The 25157-nt window shown below is 33.2% G+C and overlaps 1 protein-coding gene across 1 annotated transcript in view; it reads right to left on the bottom strand.

Annotated features, from left to right (window-relative positions):
• The window catches only part of LOC115889159 (heterogeneous nuclear ribonucleoprotein C-like 1), an 827286-nt gene that overhangs the window by 619652 nt on the left and 182477 nt on the right, over positions 1–25157 (bottom strand). The gene's annotated exons all lie outside the window — the stretch shown is intronic.

Below are 25157 nucleotides of genomic sequence, written 5' to 3'. Positions count from 1 at the left end.
ACTTAACTATAGAGGGTGAGTCTTAAATAACTGTAAGTTTATTTCGACCCTATAGTATAGAAATTTTTGAAAAAAATCGGAATTTTTTTAAATTTTTAGTTAAAAAACATAATATTTTCATAATATGGCAATATGGTAGATTAAATTTATAAGAAAGAAAAAAATCCAGACAAGATCCAGTGGCTCTCAAAATTTAAGCGAAAAATCATTTTTTTTTTAATTTTCAAAGTAAAATATTTCAGTTATTATAGACCAGGGTTGGCATGATTTAAATCAAATGATTTAAATCATGATTTAAATCGAGATTTAAATCAAGTGATTTTTTTAATTTTAATCATGTGATTTAAATCAAAAAAATAACTGTAAAAGATATAAAAGCGTGTCCTAGAAAACTATAAAAAATATTCTATAACACATATAACAGTTAATAAATCGAAAAATAATCGTAAATGTTATAAAACTATATAAAAATATATATTCATTAATTTAAATATTGGGCAGATTTATTTTAAATTTTTTTGTATAAGTGACAAAAATTCGCTGTTCAAATACATATCATTCGCAAAGTCTAGTGCAGAACTAGGTTCTTATAGACACTATATCTTTATTCCCGAGAATCTATAATCGTCAGAAAATATTTAGCTTTATTTTTTTTAAAGCGGTTGTAAATGTTGTTTCCAAATTCCTACCGACATTTTGATCTGCAGTAAGTACTTTACACTTTGATATTAGATAATACATACTAATTTCATTCTCGACTTAAGACTATTTCCGAACAATAGTGTATTGTTTTATTAGGAGTAAAAATTATACTTTTTTTGACGATGATGTACCTTTGAAGGACCATCGTAAGCTATTCCGACGTTACAGGGAGGCACAAAAATTACCATTTTTACTCCGAATAGAAAATAATATTTTTTTTAAACATTACTAATAATTTTTTAATCAATTTCAAACATTGCAAATAATATAAACAGTAATCGAGCAACAACACTCCTTGAATTTGACACTAATATCAGTTTAATAATACATTTTTGTACTTAGGCGTAACATTGCATTACTTTTATGCCTAGGCGCTAAAATGACAAAAATTAATACTTTTTTAGGCGTTTGAAAAAAAAATCTTTTGATCTGAAGTGAATGACTTTGCGGAATATATTGGTGACCGATGTGGAAAAATCACACGCCCCATAGAATTGTTAATGTTATCGGGGTATCGAGGTATAGATTTAGCCATTTAGTATAGGACTTTAATTAGAAATAAGTCCTAGTCATTTGGAAATCCGATTTAAATATTGTTTTGAATTAAAATCAAAAAAATCTGATTTAAATCAAAAAAATCTGATTTTTTTGATTTTTTTAAAAAAATCATGATTTTTTCCAACCCTGTTATGGACTTAGTTGAAAAACGATAAAAAGAAAACATGTTTCTTTTATCGAGATCTACCAGCCCTAAACATATTTGTACTTGTTTAAGACTCGCCCTGTATATTACGATACGAAATTTGGCACATCAATAATTGTTTATATTCATTTTAAACAATTTTTTATACTTTTTTTGCCCTCCCCTCCGATAACGGGGAGAGTTATACGTTCTAAAACGTTAAATATTCTTTCATGATAGGAAAAATTTTTACGAGTAAAATGCTACTGAACAGCTAGTTATCGTTTGGATTCTCGGCATTTTATAAAAATTAACTTTAATATTTTTGAAATTTCTGTTTCGATGGCCACATACCCAGGATTTTTTTTTAGAAATTTACATTTATGCACATTGATATAATACAAAACAAAACGTTCATATTCTCCTCTAAACATAGTATCTAAAACTATTAGTAAATTCTTTATGTTGATATTATCAAAATAATTTATATATATAATTATCTCTCAAAAGACTTTTTCTTTGCGATGTAATGGAATATACGTATACCCTGCTGGCAAGCGAAACCTTGGGTCGGCCTTTACATGTATAGGAGTGAATCGCTATGGTAATCTAGTTAGTCGGAGAGAGCAAAAACACGAAGTATTTATTACATAACCACTTAATCTGACGCTAGATTCCACGCGCTTGGGAATATACTTGCCTCTATCTTATTTTGCTAAGTGTGTTGACCGTACTCTTCGTACACACGAAAATCGGCACCCAAGACCAGAAATGCCAGCCCTAATATTTATATAGTATTATATAGTCATCTTATAGAAGCACAACCTGTATCAAGGACGTATTTGCTGCAGACCCTGATAAAGATCCTGAAACAGCGGAGCACATAATATGTCACTACTGGGCTCTGGATAGCAAGCGATACTTTCTACTTGGGAAAGGAAGGCTAGAACCGGAGAAACTATGCTCCTTTTTATATCCTAATAAGGACCTGGAGAAGTTGGCGCAGGTCTCAGAGATAGGAGAGTGAGTACAGAAATAAAAAGTGGATAATCACAATAAACCGAGGTGTAGCTGATGTACATTTTTACCCAAGTGAAACACCCCTCGCAATAAGTCTTACAGGTCGTACTGTTTTCTGGCACAGGACGGATCTTTTAATAACGGGGAAAATAATTACCATCTTATTCTAGTCGCTGTACTTTAATTTTAATTTAAAAGTCCAGTTAGAAGGTATAGTCTGTTAAACAAAAAAAATATTGATAGTGAAAGTTGTCATCTCTGCCATTTTAATTAACCAGTTCATAGTATTTTTTGATTTTTTTTAGATGTCATTTTTCGACATATTTACTGCCTCCTTGGACAAATTTTAAATCCAGTCATTCAAGTGATAACTCCAAAGAATATATAACGCTTAGCGAAGAACAGTTTTATAGATTTATTTCATATGGATTTTTATTGTAACTGCTTTCTAGATGTCTATACATTATTCAGTAACATTTTGCATATCCTTTCTATATAAATTAATTAAAAATCCACACATCTAAATTTCATTTTACAGTCTATTTAGTTTTCTATACGGAATATTCTCCCATAACGAGATAGTAAATCCCAAAAACGTTTCGCTTCAATGCTTTCGCCAAACCTTTACAAAACCAAACCGCGAGCTATATAGCGAGGCTAAACTTCGATACGCTATAAAATAGTACCGGGATAACAAGTTTACCGTACCAACTTCGTATGCGAGTTGGAGTTCGCGTATATAGTTCGAAAATGATGAATCAAACGTTTTGAAAATGGGAAGGAGATCGCTGTTATTGGAGGTGAGCCTGATTTTATCGTATGCTGTTTAGAGATAGAGGATGTGAGAAACTTGGAGAAAGAGCAGGGTTTGTGGTAGATCCCCCCTTTCTCCAATAACCTCCAATAACCTATTGTTCCTTTGTAGTAGTTAGAAATTTGTTGGATGTTGCATATGATTTAGTTTATACAGAGTGAGCCTTAAATAATTGCAAATAAAAAACAAAACACACTAAAAATCCAGTGATTTTCAAAATTGAAGGAAATTTTATGTTAAGAGATTTAAAATAATATATTTCGGTTATTTTGGAAATATTTAAAAATAGCAAAAGAAAATATGTTTCTTTTGTCGAAAACATGTGCCATCTCTCGATAGGAGATTCCTCACGTAAAAATAAGATTTATTTTACATATAAACATAAAAACAGCCCGATTCTGCTTTGTTTTCTTCAGGGTGTTCAAATCTTAATAATCTTTCGATTTATTATAATTTTCTTCCAAGTACTTTTAGTAACAAGAATGAAATTTTGAGGGTAAAAATTATAATAAGTGCTACATATTTTAATGCTAAAAAAATGTCGCCAGATTTATCAGGGACGTGCATATGGGTTATCACCTCGGTTATCACTGGAATATTTTTCAAAAAAAACAAGACTTGTGACATGACAGCCACTGACTTTTTTTCTTTTGATACCAAAATTATGTAGGCCGTTTAATGTCAATTAAAAGTTATCTCTTGATATTTGTCGAATTCGGCTTCCTTGATGAGATAACAATTTTATTAATCACAATTTCTTGAATTCGACTTCAAGAATTCAACCATATTTTCATGTTTTTCTTAATTTTGTGGATGTGGTAATTTGGAAAAGTATAAAAGGGATTAACTATTTTAGAACAAGCAATCTCTTTTAGAACAAGCACTCTATCGCTTACTCACCCTATATAAGTAATAATAATTTATTATTAAGTAATTATCAATCCTTTTTGGTAAAAATAAAACACATAAAACAGTTAGGTTTTTGCTTTTTAACTTATATGCATTTGTCATATAAATTGGCATACCTATCTGCAACAAAAACGGGGAATTAGTTGGAGATATATTAATTATTATTAATTTCACAATAAATAAAAAAAAAAGGAAACCTACTTATTAAATTTGAAATTTTATTTAGTCTGCTGCATCTCGAGAACAACATATTGTTGTAAAACAAATATATTTAAAATTTAATTTTTTGAATTGGTTAATAGTATTCTTTTTTTATTTAGATTTTTTACGTGCTTTCCTTTTTGTATCTTTATTTATACAGATATTTTCCGTTTACGATCCCTTAAAATGGGAATGTAATTTATTTTTTACGCGGTGTTTCGGGAAGTTAACTGATAAGCCACCCTCATTAGCACTTAAGCAGTAAGATCGCAAATATACTTTAAACCGACAAAAAATTGAAAATCTTTTAGGTCTAAGTACACCACTTTTGTAAAAATTATCTCAAAGAAAAATACGAATTTTAATTAAATTTTCACAGTACAATGGAAGAAAATATATATTTCAGTATTTTTAACCTACCATACCAACAGGTAAGGCTGTTAAGATCGGCAAAAAAAGTTTTTTTAATTTCACTTAAAATGAATTATTTGGGTCATAAATGACCTAAATACAAAATATTTTCATACTGTCCGTCTGTCCGTGTGTCCGTCTGTCCGTATGTCCGTCTGTCCGTCTGTCCGTCTGTCCGTCTGTCCGTCTGTCCGTCTGTCCGTCTGTCCGTCTGTCCGTCTGTCCGTCTGTCCGTCTGTCCGTCTGTCCGTCTGTCCGTCTGTCCGTCTGTCCGTCTGTCCGTCTGTCCGTCTGTCCGTCTGTCCGTCTGTCCGTCTGTCCGTCTGTCTGTCTGTCCGTCTGTCCGTCTGTCCGTCTGTCGTCTGTAACACTATAACTGAAAAACCGCTGAACCGATTTTAACCAAACTTGGCACAAAAATACTGTGGCACCCGAGAATCTGGTCATTAGTTTTTGGTGAGGGTGGAGGTTGGTAAGGGGGTATGGAAGGGGGTTAAAAATTTAAAAAAATCGTAACTCCAAAATTACAGTAGCTAGCGAAACGCGGTTTTCAAATTAAGATTAGGAATACTATTTGCAACAAAATTTGTAATAACATTAAAATCAGTCAAAGTCGCAGTTTTCGAGATGTTAACATATTTTAGTGTATACGTGCCTCCCGGCGCCAATTTTTAGTCGACCATACCAATAGGTATGGTAGGCTATTAAGAGCGGCAAAAAAAAGGTTTTTCCAATTTCACTCAAAATGAGTTATTTGAGTCATAAATGACCTAAATACAAAATATTTTCATGGTGTCTGTCTGTCTGTCCGTCTGTCCGTCTGTAACACAATAACTCAAAATCCGCTGAACCGATTTTAACCAAATTTGGCACAAACATACTGTGGCACCCGAGAATCTGGCCATTAGTTTTTGGTGGGGGTGGGGGGCTGGTAAGGGGGCATGGAAGGGGGTTAAAGATTTTAAAAAATCTTAACTCCAAAATTACAGTAGCTAGCGAAACGCGGTTTTCAAATTAAGATTAGGAATAATATTTGCAACAAAGTTAAAATATTTTCCTGAAATACATCGTCATACATACTTGAAGTTTCTACTTAAACAAAATTCACAAGTTTTTTATTCTACGAGTCACAGATGCCCGACGCACTATTGCCGGATCCTGTACAACTATATTATTTACCTGAGAATTGAAGTATTTAAAGTAGATAAATATTAAAACATTTATCGTGATGAAGATAATAACGAAATGAGCACGTTTTAGTTGTAATATCGTAATTTCCTCTTAGACGAGTTTACGCCGTAAACTTAATCTAAATACTTCTGGAGCGAACCTGAGTCCCCAGACACAACAACACACTGCAGCAAACTTTGACAGTAAGGCAACAATTCCACAACGACCCGAAGAGAGAAACGAGAAATGATTTCGATCTAACTGGAAAACTAAATCAAAATAGTTTCGCGAAAACGTATTTTACTGCAACTGTTTCTCGTAGAGAAAGGAAAACTAGGGAAATTATTCATATGTCTCGCGGTGTCATACATTTGGAAGATGTATCGCTGGATACGATGAATTTCTGGTTAAAATTAAATGTGACTAACTATACATTCCTGAAAAGACTTCTGGATTTATTGCCACTATATGAAAAAACTATAGAATAAAAAAGTTATTTTTCTATATATCTTCATCTGGCCGTAGATGACAACTATGCGAGTTATTATTAGTAGTTATTGTATAACGTCTTTGTCGTTAAAAACCTAACCTAACCTAACCTATCCAAACCAGCCAAAACTATATGGAGATGCGAAACTAGGCATGCCTCAGAACGTCACGGAGTCCTTAACTTTCGGTACAGGGACCTTAAAAAGTTTGAAACTTAATACCTTTATTTAAAAAATTACTATAAACTCACCTCGAAATATTATTCGAGGTTATATCAGCTATTATTACATACCAGGACTATTGTTATATACCAGGACAGAAAATAATATGCAAGATTAAATAGAAGTGTTAAAGGCGAAGTATCTAAAAGCAAAAACGAAATGTGGGAAACTAAATGTGAGAGTGTGGAAAGATACATATAAGAGTGTCAGAAGCGTAGAAGACAATAAGGAACCTTAGAAGAGACGAAAAGCAAAACAGTATACTAGAACTAATAAGGATGGAAAAGTGGGAAGACCATTTGAACGAATTGGAGGTCTGGTGATCTCCACCACGACCTGTATTGTATCTGCTGCCCGGCATATTTACAAATAAAACATTTTGCTTATCTCTTCCAAAACATAATGTTTTAATAAAAGACAAAAACGTTTTTGACCGAGGCGATAATATTTTTTCTGTCTGCGTCCAGGGCTGGTTTAACCAATTAGGCAATTACTACAAACACCCTAACTCTGGCACGTATGCACATATAATAATGCGTTGTTTTCAAACTCGTGAATAGAATTATTATCGTCGAATTGACTCTTGATTTCACGAACTATAAAAATAAAATTAGTGTGTAATATTAAGACGGGTTTTTATTTTTTTTAATAAAGTCAGATCGTTTAATTTGCAGCCTTAGATTGACGATACACAAACAGCTCAAATGAGTATATTTTCGGCTATAGTCGTGTGAATTTTTGTTTTAATGATATGCACCTCCAAAGAACTGAACAGTATAAGCTTCAACTGTATAAAAGACGCCACTAGGGTTACCAGATGAAAACGTGCCCACCTAGGACAAACCTTTCAAAAAATCCTGATGTCTAAATTTTTTAGCAAAATATCATTTTTCACATTATATACCGATTGATGATTACATACCAATATAACAAAAGCGAAATGTATATTTATATTTAAACTATCAAAACCTAAAACTTTCAAATTAAAACAATGAATTTACACTGCTGAACTTATCTTTTAAATGATTTTTTAAATAACCAGGTACATTTTTAAAATCTAGTTTATTATTTTGGCTTACGGCGACATTTCTTAATGGAACATTAAAATCCGGACGTTTATGAAAAATCCGAACACACAGACACACGGACATAAGAAATTCACATATTTTGCAACATGCACAACCAGCGTATTGAAAATACCAGACACAAGTCGGCGGTTATCGTCAATCACCTGTTTTTTTTACATTTTATATTAACTTGTGACGTCATTTGGAAGAGCGCAATAGAAATATAAAAGAACTAAACCTTGTTTGGAAAGAAATTTGACATTCGTGACGTCAGCACTCCGGCAGTCTATGGTGCGTCCAGACCTGACGAGCCGAGCGCGAGACGAGAGCAAGACAAGAGCGAGACAAGAGCGAGACGAGAACGAGACATTTTCTATCCATTTTTTACGCAAGCCTGCCACGAGACAAGCCGAGTAGGATCATAGTGAAAGGAAGCCAAACACATATTAAATTGCAATTATATATAACAAACGATGGCCAAATAATAACGCATACAGTAATAAATTTTTGAATCTTTAACATGTTATTCATCGTCGGTTTTTCTCCTTTTGGCAGTTTTCCCCCTTTATCCCTAATCAATACCTATGTTGCCATATTATCAAGAAATTATGTTTTTTAACTAAAAACTAAAAAAAAAATTCCTAAAATTTTTTAAAATAATTTCGAATTTTCAAAATTTTTTCGCGAAAAAAACCTCATAAAAATAAGTAATAATAACAAAATTATTGGATGTTGTAATAATTCAATTTGTTTAAAGAAATGTTGGATTTCGGTACGGTAAAAATTATCAGTGACGCAAAATTTGTAAATTCTATCAGAAAAAATGATAATACATTACGATTTAAAAATTTGAGATTACTTAATTTTAAATAGTCGAAATTTATAAATCAGAGCTAATATCTCGCAGTAGCGAGCCTACCAAACACACGTCCAGACTTAGCCGTGAGCTTTCTTTGATCGGCCATCGAAAAACCGACAGGGGACGGATGGCAACGAGGCTCCGTGGGTTGACTCGCGAGGCTCTCGCGAGACTCGTCCACACTTAGCGAATTTGGAATGTCTCGCGCTCGTCTCGCCAGGTCTGGACGCACCATCGTATCGCTGATCGCCATTCGCAGATATATTCCAGATACGTATAGCGAACAAGTGAACCGTTCGCAACGTTAAATAATTTTGATATTTAATTTTTATCGTGATGGCTTTTTATGAAAGTGTATACATAGAATTAATTGCATTAATTTGCAATAGCACCTCGAACCCACAGTTTCGTTATGGAACCGGATTAAACCAAACAAAATGAGTATTATGTTACCGTAAAAGCCCGAATATTGGTTAAACGTAGAGTTAGAGAGTCCACGTAGGAGCCCGAAATATGCAAAAAAGGGGGTCAGTTTAGGTTAAGTTTAGATTAGGTCTATATTTTTATTAATTCAAAACCAACTAAAACTTAATTCTAATCTAACCTAAACTCACCCCTTCTTTTGCACATTTCCGGCTATTGCCTGGGTATTTCTAGGTTTAACTAATATTCGAATTTACGGTGTAAATGATGAATAATTTCAAAAATTAGCACCAATCGAATACCCCACAATTGAATACCTCTATCAATAAATCCTGATTTATATCATAACCTAACCTAACCTAACCTAACCAAATCTCGTTTTTTATCTGAAAAATAAAAAAAGTTAAAGGGGAGAGCCACTTTTAAGAAACACCCGCTATATTAATTTGAATATTCAAGTTCTGCTCATTATTTCTACTGCTTTCTTCTGCATCTTCGGTTTAATCTTGTACTTTGTCTCTTCTTCTTCTAATATTGACTTTCTTAGTGGATACTAGATTATTTCGAAAATAACCATATTACTATGGCAAATTATTTTACCCTCATTTAATAATAATATTTAGGGGAGCCAATCTCTACCAATACTTGCTTCGTGAAATATCAATTTGATATTAAATTTAATTAATGAAAATTATCGTTTTTATGTTATATTTCAGTAACTAAAATTATGCTTTTTGGCAAATCGTATCTAGAAATTATCTTTATTTTTGTAACCAAACCTCTAATTAGAATATTAAGTTGTGTCTACTTATATTTTATGTTAATCCTAATTTTAGCGTTGAATTTTTTGGCAAATAATTAACAAATTGTCAAATTTAACATGTTACAAACTAACGCTCCGTCGACTGTGACTGGTTTAAAAATTTCATGCTTCATGCTATGCGATAACGTAAAAGTGTATTAAATGTTTGAAATTAAAAAGAAGGAGACTTGTACAGGGTTGCGCATAGCGTTACCAGACGTCCGGTGGCGCATAGCGTTACCAGTATGTCTAGTATTGAAAATACTTCTGGCCGCGTTTATGACCGTCTTTGAAAAAACGACATGCTAGAAGCGACATGTTACGGTCCGGGTTCAACAACCCGCCTGTCAACACGTCGATAGAGCCGGCGTTGACAAAGTTTGCGTTGAGGAGCAAATAGGGCAAGGACGTTCGATAGCCGAAATGAGGTCTTATCAGTGGGCCAACTAATTTATGGATATGGATGTTTAGTCTGGCGGATAAAGAAAGCCGATGTTATTTTAAAAGAAAATGTGTCAAGGCATGGGTTGTTAGGTACAGTTTGGCTATTTTAATCTAACTATTTCGGTATGAGAAGCAAGGAGCAAATTATACGAGAAAGAGTAGAATCGCATAAATAATAAATTTAGACTAATTAATATATTTTATATATGATTATTAATTTTTTAACAACTTAGGACAAAGAAAAACCTTGCATGGTTTCCACCGCCAACAGGCGTTAAAACAAATGAATCCAAGGCGTTGTCAAATATTTATTGGGATAAGTTGATAAGTTTTTACCGTTTGAATATTGTTGTAAATAATAATTATTATCATTTAATTAGTGCTAACTTATAAAAGTTCACAACACGGCAAAATTTCAGCAAAATCGGCCAACGGCCCTTTAAGATATTAATAAAAAAAGTCTATTAGAAAAACTCTTGACACCCTGTATCTTTAAAATTATGCATTTCCAGACACATGTTTATATTAACTTTTTAGGCTTAAAACACTCAAAGAATCACCTCCTGAAGTTTGTCCAGATACTTAATTAACATCCTGTATTTAAAAATGGCTAGCTAGTGATTTTGTAAGTGAAGATATGTTTATTTTAATAGGAAAAAAATACATTTCATAAAAAATAAACTCATAATACAATTACTATACACTAATTAATTAATTTTAAATGTATCTAAATAGGCACTTTAATAATTGAAAAATGGATATGAGAACTTAAAATCACTTCATAAAGTATACCAAATATGCAAAAAAATTTCAATAAAAAACCACAAATGGCACATTAAAATATGTATTATCTGAAATCAAACTATAGGTACCTAAACGGCCAATCAGCCAGAAAACAGTGACAACCCGCGGACATCGATAACGCGATGAGCAGTTTTTAATAATTATTTATTCCGAGTTAATACTTGTTTTACAATTATTTTAATACATTAGCATTCCTTCAAATAAGTTTTAATTTAAGTATTGTTAATAAAGTCATATTAAGGATATAGCCCGTAAGATTTCCAAAATAAAGAATCAAGCGTGTTTTTATCAGAATTATTATTAAATGAGTAAATAGAAATAGTTTGTGTGTTATATTTTAATATAAATATGGATTTAATAATTAAATAATTATCTTAAGTTTTAATATGTGGTTATGAGTTGCAATCATTTATATTGAAAATCTTAGAATTTCACCGTAAGACGACAATATGATCGAAAAAAATCGGCTATGGAACGAAGATCGCTGTCATTTTATATGTAAAATTTTATGGGGAATGTCATCGATCGTCATTTCCACGCCAACTATAATTTCTATTTTAAAAATATTTCTAACTAATTTTTAGTTGTTAGATTAGCTAAACGCAAAATTCCTTTTCCAAACGTTCGAGAATAATTAATGAACAGGCTCTACAAAATTTGATAAATTTTCCAAACATTTTACCGCTTATTTTTAACCGAAAATTGTCGCTTAACGGTTGCGTTGTCGTTTTCGTAGATGTGTGCGTTCCACTTCGCACTAAATAACTAAAATAGTTGGCAAGAGTAACCCACACGACACGACAAACAGGTAGAGTGATTTCGGTTGTTGCAACCGTAACGTGCCTCTAATTGACATGTTGAAAATTCTCTCGACACTGGGTATTTGTTTTTATTTCGATTTTCCTTTCCAAATGATTAATTTTCTAAATATAGGGGCGCGCAACAAAGTTACCTGCCGTTGACGTTCGTCTAATTTCAAATTAGTTTACTTCGAATAGCTTTGTTTAGTACATCAATACCAATAACGCTCTTATTTCTATAAGATAGGTCGGATTTTATAAAAATAAATATGGATTGTGATTAGAGATATCTGGATCAGACTAGAAGATCAATAATGTCTATATCTTTGTGGCGGGTCCATTTCTTAAAAAAGCCTGAATATTTCGCCACTGAAAAAGAAATCTAAACGGAAGACAAATTTGCCTAACCAAGAAAAAAATCTTAACATCCTTAACTTATCAAGGGATGCATCTATCCCCTTGTGTTATGTTAGAAAGATTCATATATTGTCATCAAACAATACTCCTCATTCCGGGAATAGATAGTGTGTCAGGCATCTGTAGCTCCTAGAATAAACAACATATTATATTTTAACTTCTATGGGGATGCTCAAAAAAGTGTGAGTGGATCGGGATGATTTTTTTAAATGATTTTTGGCTTCCTTTCAGATCATTTTACATAATTCTTAGATATGAATAAATATATTTCGATAGTTTCCGAGATGTTAATATATAAATAAAAAAATTATATTTTCAACCTTCATTAAAAAAAAAACATTATAAATACTTTCCTGAAATCAAAACTATATTATGTATTTACTTTAGATGGTATATACTTACTTTGCTATAAATATCGTAATCTTAAATCATACAGGAAGTTCAAAATTCTCCGCCAAACTTTCTAAAATATAAAATAATTATTCTTTGTTTTTTTTTTTAAATGGGACACACTGTATATTATTTTTTTAGGTATATTATATTTGCATTAAATGGATAATTAAAAAATGAACATTTTTTGTATTTAAAGTATTTTAAAATTTTTAATGGTTATTAGTATTATGGATAGTAACTAACGTAAGAACGTAAGCTGCCCAATCAAGGCACAAAACGGTGAACTTCTAAAAGAGGAAGAGCAAATCAGAAATCGCTGGAAAGAGCATTACAGCCATATCCTTAACCAAGACAACATCCCCAATATGCAAGCACTAAACATAATACCGCAGTATAACAGCATCGATGTATTAGATATCCCAATAACGGAACAGGAAATAAAGGCCTCCATAAAACAACTTAAAAACAACAAATCGGCTGGCTGTGACGCGATTCCAGCGGAAATCTATAAGTGTGCAAGTGAAGAACTTATTGGTCATCTTAAGGCTCTCTTCGATGTCATATGGGAAAGCGGAGAGGTACCTCAGGACTTTCGCAACGCGAATATAGTTAATATATTTAAGAACAAAGGAAGTGCATCAGATTGCGGAAACTACCGAGGAATTTCACTACTGGTTATCGGAGGAAAAGTTCTCGCAAAAATTATGTCAAACCGCCTTCACCCACATATAGAAAAAATCCTCCCAGAATCGCAAACGGGCTTTCGCACCAACCGCGGCACCGTTGATTCCATATTCTCCGTCCGCCAACTACAGGAAAAAGTAAAGGAGCAGCAGAGTAAACTGTATGTTGCATTCATCGACCTCACGAAAGCCTTCGACTCTGTAAACAGAGATGCACTTTGGGCAATTATGCAAAAGTTCGGAGTGCCCAACAAGTTTCTTACTGTGTGTAAAAGCCTCCATAACAACAACAAGTCGAGAGTGTCACATCATGGATCACTGAGCGATCCCTTCCTGACAAATACAGGGTTAGGCAGGGATGTGTCCTAGCTCCTCTCCTATTCAACATATTCATGGCAGCGCTCTCTATTATAGTGGACAGCAAACTACAGGAAAGAGGAATGGGTGTTAGATACAGGTATGACGGCGGTCTGTTCAACATAAAAAGACTCAGGGCAAAACACGTACAAAATTTTATCACAGAACTCCAATACGCTGATGACTGCGCTCTAGTTGCAAATACGTTACAGCAATTACAGGAAATGCTGAACACATATACCTGGGCATACGAGACTTTGTGCCTTAAACTGAATATCGATAAAACTAAAATCATGTGCACTCCCCCGGAAAATCATAACAGCGCTATAAAAATCGGAGAAGAACTATTGGAATATGTATCGGAATTTAATTACCTCGGCAGTTTGATCTCGGAAAAGGCAAATATCGACTCTGAAATTCAGCACAGAATCAGCAGCGCCTCAAGAGCATTCTGGAAATTAAAAGACAGGGTTTTCTACAATCATGACTTGAGCACAAAAACGAAACTTGCAGTGTATCGAGCAGTAATACTCCCCACCATGTTATATGGAAGCGAAACCTGGGTGCCGTACCGCCGGCACACGAGCGCATTAAACAAGTTGCAACAGAGACACCTTAGACAACTGTTAAGAATCAAATGGTACCACCATGTCTCAGACGTATCAGTCCTTGAAAAAGCAAGTTGCGAGAGCGCTGAAGTCATGATTAGTAAATCTCGTTTAAGATGGGCTGGCCACGTATGCAGGATGCAAGAAAACCGCCTACCGAAATCTCTTCTTTACGGTGAACTTGTAGAGGGTAAGAGGAAACCGGGTGGATAACTCAAAAGATACAAGGATGTTTTTTATGAAAACTTAAAGGGGATAAGTATGCAGCAACAGTGGGAGGAAGCAGCGCGCAACAGAACGCAATGGAGGAGAATTGTAAATTCAGTTAATAACGACAACCAAAAAGTAAAGAGGCAACACAGTAATGAGATTTTTGAATGTCCGGAGTGCGGAAGAGAGATAACATCACGTATCGGGCTTTTCAGTCACAGAAAAGCTCATGACAGGAATCGCCTTGCGTAACCATCTTCTGATGCGTGTCAAATACTCGTCAGCGAGTAATGGCAGTAAGTAAGTAACTAACCGTGAGTTTTATGTACGGTGGTATTATTTCATTAGGCTTTCTCAGTGGTAAAATACCTTAAAATACTTTGATAAAAATTTACTATGGAAAATGCCATATGAAATATAAAACCGCGAATATCTGCTAAACCGTTAAAAATTTTGAAATACTCTAAATACAAAAAAGTTCATTTTTTAATTCTCCATCTATTAACATATTAAATATAAAATATTTTCCAGGAATACATCCTAGGACATACTTTAGATTTGCACTTAAACAAACTTCTTAAGTTTTTATTCTACGAGCTACAGATGTCGACGCACTATTGCCGGACCCTGTATAGACAATAATCATACACCTGGCATTAAAAGAAATATTTTTATTTAACCGGATGTAATTTAGCTAGCAAATAAATTAGTCGCTACTTCCGGATAAAAAAAAATTATCATAAATACATAATAAGAGATAACATTAATAAGAGCAAATAATAAGCATAATAAAATATATAACATTTGACTAAAAGAATATTAATAATTTGCAAATATTTTAGAGGCTATTGTGTATTACTGGTATAAAAAGCCTTATGGGGGGGGGGGGGGGGGCAAAAATAATATAAAACACGTATAAAAAAACTTGGGTCATTTGGTCAATTTTTCATTGGGCCAAACAAGAAAGAAAGAAAGATAGTTGCCTGCAAAAAACTAGTTACACATCTGAATTCTACGTGAAAAACTCCATGATACTCAATTTTCACCTTTCGATAAGTTATATCATAACCAAGATGAGGGGCAAAAATTTCAAATTCGCATTGTATTTCAGAAAAGAAAGCTAGAACAAATCTTTGTGTAGCATCTTTAGTTTCATAAAAAAAGTAGCATAGTAATGTGAAAACCTCATCTTTGTACCTCCACTCATAAACGGGAAACCCTGTAAAACGCAAGAAAATGGGATACCCCTGTACAGTCAATTAATATCTACCAAACAGTATGCTATCCTTTGCAAAATCAGTATGCAGAAAAAATCTAAACCATAAAAAAACCAACAAATATATCTTTATTTAGTAGTGCGAAACAAAGGTTTAGGAAAGATCCCGGTCCTATTCAAAGCTTTCGCAACTTTTCAACGGCACCGAAAACTTCATTAATGGCCTTATAATAAGCGGGCAATTTTTCATCTTTTGTGATGCTATCTTCTCGGCGCTTATCACGGCCAAAGGCCACAAACAAAATTCATAAAACTTATTACCAAGAGGCATTAGGCTAATAAGTTTCACGCACTAAGCGCTTCCAGGCACTGTGAGAATTAAGTAAGAAATATGACGGGGCTTTTTATCTTCGAATTGAAAAGGAGCTCGAGTTAAGAAGAATCAAAGGGGTAGATTTAGCGCGATTAAAAGAGTAAACTATAAAAGATAGGGTAAATAAAAGTAATTTGGTAAGCAACGTAAGATTATATGGACGTTAAAACTGCTTAGAAACATTTAGAAGTCAGAAGAAAAATTAACCAATAATATTTTAGCAAAATTAAATACTATACGCAAAAAAGTACGCAAAAAAGACATAACTTTTAACGCTCAATATGCATTACAGAATAATAATATGCATTACAGATGTTTTCTATTACTTGACAATATCCTCTTTAGCCCCTTAGACTTTTGACTTAATAATAACTGGTATACAATAAATTATTGAGGGCTCTTTGAGAGGCTAAATAGTTACAAAGAGAGATGGGTGTGTGCCTTAGCTCTTGTATAATGACACTTCGGCAACTAAGCGAGCTCTCTCCTTGGTACAAACAATAACGTTTGCCTTTGGAATCCCAACACTTCAACAATGAATCGAGATTCTTCTGACAACAAAACGACAGAATTTAGCTAGTGTTAAAAGTTTTTAAGCGGGTTCCTATTTTATTAGAGAGTTCTCTAGTATGATCACTGCATTATTATGTTATTTAACTATTAAATTAATAAATTATTAATTTCTCTGGTTCTGGGAAATTTCCCGCAGGTTCGATATATTTTTTCATAACTTCGTTCGAAATCATATTTTCAGTACTTATCGACTGCATTTTATCAGCTTTCTTAAAATAATAACTAAATTTCTTTAATAGCAAGTGACTCGAGATACGTGACGCAGTCCGTCCCAATCATAGTTCATGAACCGACCTACTTATTATTTTACTATTATATATTGCAAACAATTGCTGACATTACATTTCATGTTATTGAATATTAGATATACCTATTCACTTTATGATTAACTTTCGTACAGTACGCAGTTACTTTATATTGTCAAATTATTAAATTGTAATTTTCTTGAATAAAATAAATTTTTAAAAACAAGTTAGTTACAATAAAATACATAACTGGCGCAGTCAATCGTGTAGGTGTCTCAGAGATTCCTGGTTTTGCAAGCAGTCCCACAAAAAGACGTTGCCGAAGTCCAGAAAATCGTCAGTTTTAACTGTTTGTTGAGGCACAGAATCTAAGGCAGGAAGACCACAGTTAAGAAGAAATTAAGCTATCGTAAGTGAGTTTTCCTTTCCACTCCCATATAATTGTGTGTATAATTTACATTATTTCATAATATAATTTTAGTTTAAAAGTTTTTAAGTTTTAGTATTGAACGATAATTTGCTTACATTTAATTTTATAAAAGTGCAATAATTTAGTTAATTTAGTTTTTACATTTTAATGTCCGAGAGTGAAATTGAAAGTATAACTCAAAGCCTTTTAAATATTTCTCTTTCAAACATGACCACCCTTACAGCCGCAAAGGAGATTGCTCATACACTTAGTTGTGGAAAAAAAACTTAAAACTTTTACAGGCAAGAGTGAACATTTAGAGTTTTTTATTTCAAGCATAGATACATTTTACAATAGATATTTCATAGGTACTGCTGATGAATCTCTTAAAGAATTCGTTTTTGCGTCAATTTGCAGTAAAATAACCGAGGAAGCAGGCGACTTTTTACTTTGTAGACCAGATTTAACGACCTGGCCCAAAATAAAGGACGCGTTAAGACAAAGATTTGGTGACCGAATTAACCGACAAGTACTTGCTCAACAGCTAAATTTTTTGAAGCGACCTAAAAGAGAATCCATTTTAGACTTTATTGAACGATTAAAATTGTTAAAATCACGTATTTCTCTAAAAATTGTCGCTGATGATTCTTTGGAACAAGGCACAAAAGAAGCTCTATTAGAGCAAACGGAATTAACAGCCGTTACTGTCTTAATGTCAAACTCTCCTAGCGAGCTTCGAACAATTTTAATGCTAAATAATCCAAAAAGTATTGATGACGCAAGTTCAATTGTCCTAAACCACTCCCTTATCGAACAACAGATAAACGCACGTACATTTTTTCCCCGACAAGACCTCTATAATATGCCTCAAAATAGAGCACCTTCTCAAGTAAATAATCGCCAAAATTTCAACTTTATGCCTCCACCCAGCCAACAATCTTTTGTTAACCCCTTTCCAATGACACAAAACAACGTTCAACCACAACAATCTTTTATGAGTCCCTTTCCAATGACACAAAACAACGTTCAACCCCACCAATCTTTTGTAAGTCCCTTTCCAATGACACAAAATAACGCTCAATTTTCAAGCAGCACAGGTGCTATACATAAACAACCATTTCCAAGCCAACCAATAAAAATTCCACAACCACAAATGGTACGACAAAATTTTCCGACTAACGAACAAGTTTTTGATAAGCCAAAAAATGTTTTCTCTAGAGAAAACTCTAATAAATTGACTAGCCCCCCAACACCAATGTCTACAACCAGTAGAATGCCGTCGACAGTAAGTAGAAATTCAGACGTTCACATGCGCTCAATCCAAACCCAAAGACAATTTCCCCGAAATCGAAATTCATTCGCCCAAAACCGACACCCATTCACTGATTTAAGCTATCTAGCAGATATGCCAGACCAATATCAACAAGACTTTGAATATTTGCCTGAATAACAAGAATATCAAAACTATATCGAACCTCCCGAATATCAAGATATAGAATATTTCCAAAATCACGAAATTCCGCAAGATTCACAGAAAGAAAATTTTCTCAACAGCCCTCTAAACGAAAATCCGTCCTAAATTTAAACAGCTTTCAAGTCAACTCTCTTCCCTACATTCAACTTCAAAATCCCCCAGCTTAACTTCTTATCGACACGGGTAGCCACACATCCTTAATCAGACCATCTATAGCGGAAGAATATTTTCCACAACTAATTTACCCTTGTAAACACACCCTAGTAACTTGTAACGGCAATACCAATACCCAAAATAAAACAAAAATTTCCTTATTAAAAGAATTCAATATAAATAACGAACTCGAACTAATTTTATACAGCTTTCACGACTATTTTGATGGAATAATAGGAATCAGAGATTTACGTAAATTAGGTCTTAATATCGATATAACAAATAAGCTTTTAAAAAACGATACGATTGAAATACCTATCTATTACAGATACAATTTTGATTTGCAAAAAATAGAAATACCACCCTTATCTATAATAATGAAAAACATAAACACTGACATACCTGACGAAACCGAAATATATATTCCCCATTTACGTACTGCTCAAAAAATCGAAATTCCAGGTTCACTTTTAAAAGTTCAAAATGGTACGATCCCTTTAGAATTTCGAAATCAAACTAATGAATACATCGTTCTAGATTTTTATCCGGATTCAATTAGGGAAGTAGCCCAATTTTTTGATTCCCAAAATTTCGAGATATTTAATATCGAGCAAATAACATCCAACTTTCAAACATATGACAATTCCGATCACAACCAAGATTTTCGTTTCTCCGTACAGATCATCTAAATAACGAAGAAAAAGCAGCCCTTAAAAAAGTCATCAATCAATTTCCAGAAGTTTTACATAGACCAAACGAGAAACTATCTTGTACAAATATCGTTACGCACGAAATTAAAACCACAGACAATAATCCAGTGTACACTAAATCGTACAGGTACCCTTTTATACATAAAAAAGAGGTACAAAAACAAATTTCTGAGATGTTGGAAAATGGTAATATTCGTTCCTCTTCAAGCCCTTGGTCCAGTCCCGTCTGGGTCGTTCCCAAAAAGTCCGATGCTTCTATGAAACAAAAATGGAGGATAGTTTTAGACTATCGTAAAATTAACGAAAAAACAATAGGAGATCGTTAAGTCATCCCAAACATTTCCGATATTCTCGACAAACTTGGCCGCAGCCAATATTTTACCACTCTGGATTTAGCCTCTGGCTTTCATCAAATAGCCATGTACCCTGATTCAATTGAGAAAACCGCCTTCAGTGTCGAAAAAGGACACTATGAGTTCCTCCGAATGCCCTTTGGTCTCAAAAACGCCCCTGCCACCTTCCAAAGACTCATGGATAATGTCCTTAAAGATCTTTAAGGTAAAATCTGTCTGGTATACATGGACGATATAATCGTCTTTTCCACGTCTTTGCAGGAACATATTTCTAATTTAAAATCCGTCTTTCAAAAACTCAAAGAGAGCCACTTAAAAATCCAACTTGACAAATGTGAGTTTCTTTGTAAAACTGTAGAATTCTTAGGGCACATCATTACACCGGAAGGCGTAAAACCCAACCCAAAAAAAATAGCCGCCATTCAGAAATTTCCAGTACCAAAAACATCTCGAGACATTAAAGAATTTTTAGGTCTAATCGGCTATTACAGAAAATTCATAAAAAATTTCGCAAACTTGACAAAACCATTAACAAACTGCCTGAAAAAGAACAAAAAAGTAGAACACATCACCCAATTTCTTCAAAGTTTCGAAAGCTGCAAAACCTTGCTAATGAATGACCCTGTACTTATTCATCCAGATTTCACAAAACCCTTCATTCTGACCACGGACGCTTCAAACGTCGCTATCAGTGGAATTTTGTCTCAAGGCCCTATTGACAACAATGATTTGCCTATTGCGTATGCTTCTCGCACCCTCAATCCAGCAGAAACAAACTATAGCACCATTGAACGCGAACTTTTAGCTATAGTATGGGCCACCAAATATTTTGTGTTTTTTGTGTTTTTTATTATCTATATGGGACCCGATTCAAAATCGTTACGGATCACAAACCCTTGCAATGGTTGTTTTCCGTTAAGGAGCCGAATTTCAAACTTATTCGTTGGCGATTGAAACTCCAAGAATATGACTACGAAATCATATACAAAAAAGGGAAACAAAATTCCAATGCCGATTGCCTATCCCGCATACAGATTAATCCAATCGAAGACGATCAAATGTCAATTTTTCCGATTTCGACCCTGAGGAAATTCCCCAATTACCGCCAGAAGAACTGGACGAAATTCTTAACACTATTTCCGAAAAACCAAAGAATGATAAAATCAACATAATTTCTGACATAATACTTCGACCAGCCCAACCCTCTACCGACCTAGAAACTAAACACTCAAGCTCTGAAAACCCTGTTATTGGTGCTCCATACGTTCAAAAAGCACTAAATATCTATAAAAATCAAATTATATTCAGATATTCTAACAATAATAGAATCAAAGTCCAAAAAGAATCTATTTTTGACAAATCAAGAATTATCATATTTTTAAAAAACGATCCATCCGAAGAAGATCTCTGTAAAATTATTAGAGAACATTTTATACCCAAAACTACATACTGCTTGCACTTTTTAAATAAATCTCTTGAGCCGTTTATATTAGGCATTATTCAAAAATATTTCAAAAATAATTCATTTAATCTTTACATATCTAATACTCTCTTAGAAGACATAACAGACGTAGAAGAACAACAACTGAAAGTACAATACTATCACGAAACGAAAACGTCTCACAGAGGTATTCAAGAAAATATTATATCACTTAAGAAAAACTTTTACTGGCCGAATTTAGAAAACGATGTCAAAACGTATGTAAATCTTTGCGAAATATGCCAAAAGACCAAGTACGAAAGGCACCCCAATAAAATAATTTTTAAGCCCACCCCTATTGGTTACGAACCTTTCGACCACATTTATATAGATATCTATAAAACACATAATACTTCCTTTCTAACCGTGATCGACAGTTTTTCTAAACTAGGACAAGCATACCCCCTTGTGACACCCACAGGAGTTGAGGTAGCAAACAAACTTATTACGTATTTTAACCACTATGGACTCCCACGGAAAATCACTACAGATAATGGCACCTCGTTCAAAAACGAAATTATCCAAAACCTTTGTTCCCTTCACAAAATTGAAATCCATTATTGCACCCCCCACAACCCCAACTCAAACAGTCCAATAGAACGTCTTCATTCTACCTTAAGTGAAATTATTCTTACCCTTAAGCATCAAAAGCCAAAAGAAAATATAATAATTCTAATGAATTATGCTGTACTTTCTTATAATAATTCTACGCATAGTGCATCAAAGTATACCCCTTTTCAAATTGTCAGAGGGAAATTAGACTATAAAAACCCTTTAGAACTCTCAAATGATCAAACCCTTTCTCAATACATGCAAGAACACGCAGAAAATATAAAATTAATTAGCCAAGAACTTCATCAAAAATTAACCTCACAACAACAATCTTCTTTAGATAAAATGAATAAAAATAGGAATGTAGTAAACATTGATCCCAATAAACCACTTTATGCAAAAACTTTCCCTCAGAAATCAAAAGTTAAAGAATTAGATAAATATAAAAAAATTGACAAACCTATTGTAGAAAAAAGTAATGTCATAACTACACAAAAAAGACAACTTCACAAAAAAGAATTAAAACCGCAACGTAAAATTGTTTCAGATGAGGCAGATCATCCCCTTCCTGCTCCTTCTACCCATCGCTATGAACTTAGAAGTAAAAAGCATTAGCAATCCCATACTACCAATGGCCATAGGAAAAACCTATATATCTGCCACGAAACACACATCCAATTTTCACATAAACCTTACAGAAATCGAAAATTCCTTATTTAATATAAAAAATATTTTAATTCAATTGGACAAAGATATTTTAAATAAAAAACAAAACGAAAGTTTTTCGATTCTTACGTTTTACAAATTTAATCAAACCTCTGAATATCTTCAAACAATTTTGAGAAATACCAAAATTTTTCACAAGTTTAATCGACAAAAAAGGGGACTACTTAACGTAGTAGGTCAGGTCGACAAATGGCTCTTTGGCACTCTAGACTCAGACGACGAAACCCGCTACAATAATTATTTCAATACACTGACAAAAAATCAAGACATTTTAAATAAAAATTTTTATAAAGAACAATCAATTCTATCCACAGTTACCCAGGAATATACTAAAAATTTAGATAAAATCAACAATAATCAATTACTTATATTAGAAAAAATTAATTTACTTGACAAAAATCAGCTAAACCTATCTAGTGCCTTATATATTTCCTTAATTTTGGACAACGTAATGTTACAATTAAATACATTAAATTCAATAATTAATAATATCGAAAATGCAATCTCATTTGCCCATGTAAATAAAATGCACAACTCTATACTTAATCCAAACCAACTCTTAACATTAATAGAAAATATAAAAACAATATACGGTCCAAACCGAATACCCGAATTCAAAGAATTAATAAATTTTTATAATTATCTATCTGTTCAAGTCATTATTAAAAATAATTCAATACTCTTTTCAATACACACACCAATTATATTACCCACCCACTACATCCTTCACAAAATATTCCCAATACTTATTGTAAACAAAACTATCCTCTATCTAACCCTTACATCCTACTCACAAAAGAAGATTACTGGACCACAGAAGAAGAATGTCCACAACTAGAAGACCTTTTCATCCGTAAACAAACCGCCTTATCAAAAGACGAACACTGCCTCTTCGAGCTTTTAAAAACATCAAATAATGTGTCCAATGATTAACGTTAAGTATACAAAAAGTACCATTCAACGCCTATATGGTAACGAAATTTTGGTAATTCCTGTAAACGAGACAATTGCCCGAGACAAATGTCAACGAGGATTATACAAATTCTCTGAACCAAGCATCGTCAGCATATCTTCATGCCCTGTTGAGATAGGAAACTTAACTTTTGAAATCGAAACAAAAACAGAATTTCAATATGTTTTAGAACTGCCAAAATTCTCCTATTCCCAAGATAGTAACAACATCTCCAAACTAACCCTCGAAGAAATAAACTTAGACGAAATGAAGAAAGCACAGAAAATACTGTCAACACTCCAGCTACAGCCTCTGGACAATCCCGGATCTTCATTGAACCTTGCGACAGCTTCAATTTTCACAAGTGCCGCCCTTGTATGCGGAGTCCTTCTATATATTGGATGGAAAAAATGGAAGAAACCCGTTTCATCCCAAAACAACCATCAATACAAGAATGCCCCTATGGACAACCCCTTAGAGGAGATTCGAAAAAACGACCAGCCATTGCAGCCCTTATTTTCCGAACTTGAGGAGGGAGGAGATACGTGGCGCAGTCCGTCCCAATCATAGTTCATGAACCGACCTAGTTATTATTTTACTATTATATATTGCAAACAATTAATTTGCTGACATTACATTTGATGTTATTGAATATTAGATATACCTATTCACTTTATGATTAACTTTCGTACAGTACGCAGTTACTTTATATTGTCAAATTATTAAATTGTAATTTTCTTGAATAAAATAATTTTTTATAAACAAGTTAGTTACAATAAAATACATAACTCTCGATTTTGTTTAAATACAGTTAGGACGTTGCAGTATGTAGCTATCCCAAAGCAGTCTGCACCAAATTCAAATTTTATATATATATTTTCACCAGTAAATTCAATAGTGTCCAGAAAATACATAAACGAATTAAAAGTCACTCAATTATTTAACCCTTAACGGCTACACTGAATAATGTCTTTAATCGCTATGAGTGGTCTGGTAGACACCTCTTCATAACTTACATTATTTTATAGAAAACGAAATGTTTTTGTCATTTTATACTATTATGAATTTACATAATCTAATTAAAGACATATTCAAAGACATTAGATACAGGAATTTATATTAGGCTCAAATAAAAGTAATGTAGAGTATGATTTTTAGGGCGCCATTTTTAATCCAAAAGCCTAATATTCGACCCAATTTATAGATTTAAGGGGGACCGGGCCCCATACCTCCACCTCTGTATCCGCCACTGGAAACAATTATGTATGGAAAAGCAAATTTTATTTTAAAATTATTATAATTTTAAAATAAAGTTTGCTTTCGAGAAGACGGATTTAAAATTATTATAATTTTAAAATAAAGTTTGCTTTCCCATAAATAATTATTTTTTATTGGTAAAGATTAAAAAGTAATCTTTTCACATATTTTTATCCTCGCATCAGTAGATACATATTT

The sequence above is a fragment of the Sitophilus oryzae genome, unplaced genomic scaffold (genome assembly GCF_002938485.1).
Source record: "Sitophilus oryzae breed Bouriz unplaced genomic scaffold, Soryzae_2.0 scaffold_811_pilon_pilon, whole genome shotgun sequence".
Lineage (NCBI taxonomy): Eukaryota > Metazoa > Arthropoda > Insecta > Coleoptera > Curculionidae > Sitophilus > Sitophilus oryzae.
The sequence above is the reverse complement of the archived record's forward strand: the minus strand, read 5'-3'. Positions and strand labels throughout refer to the sequence as shown.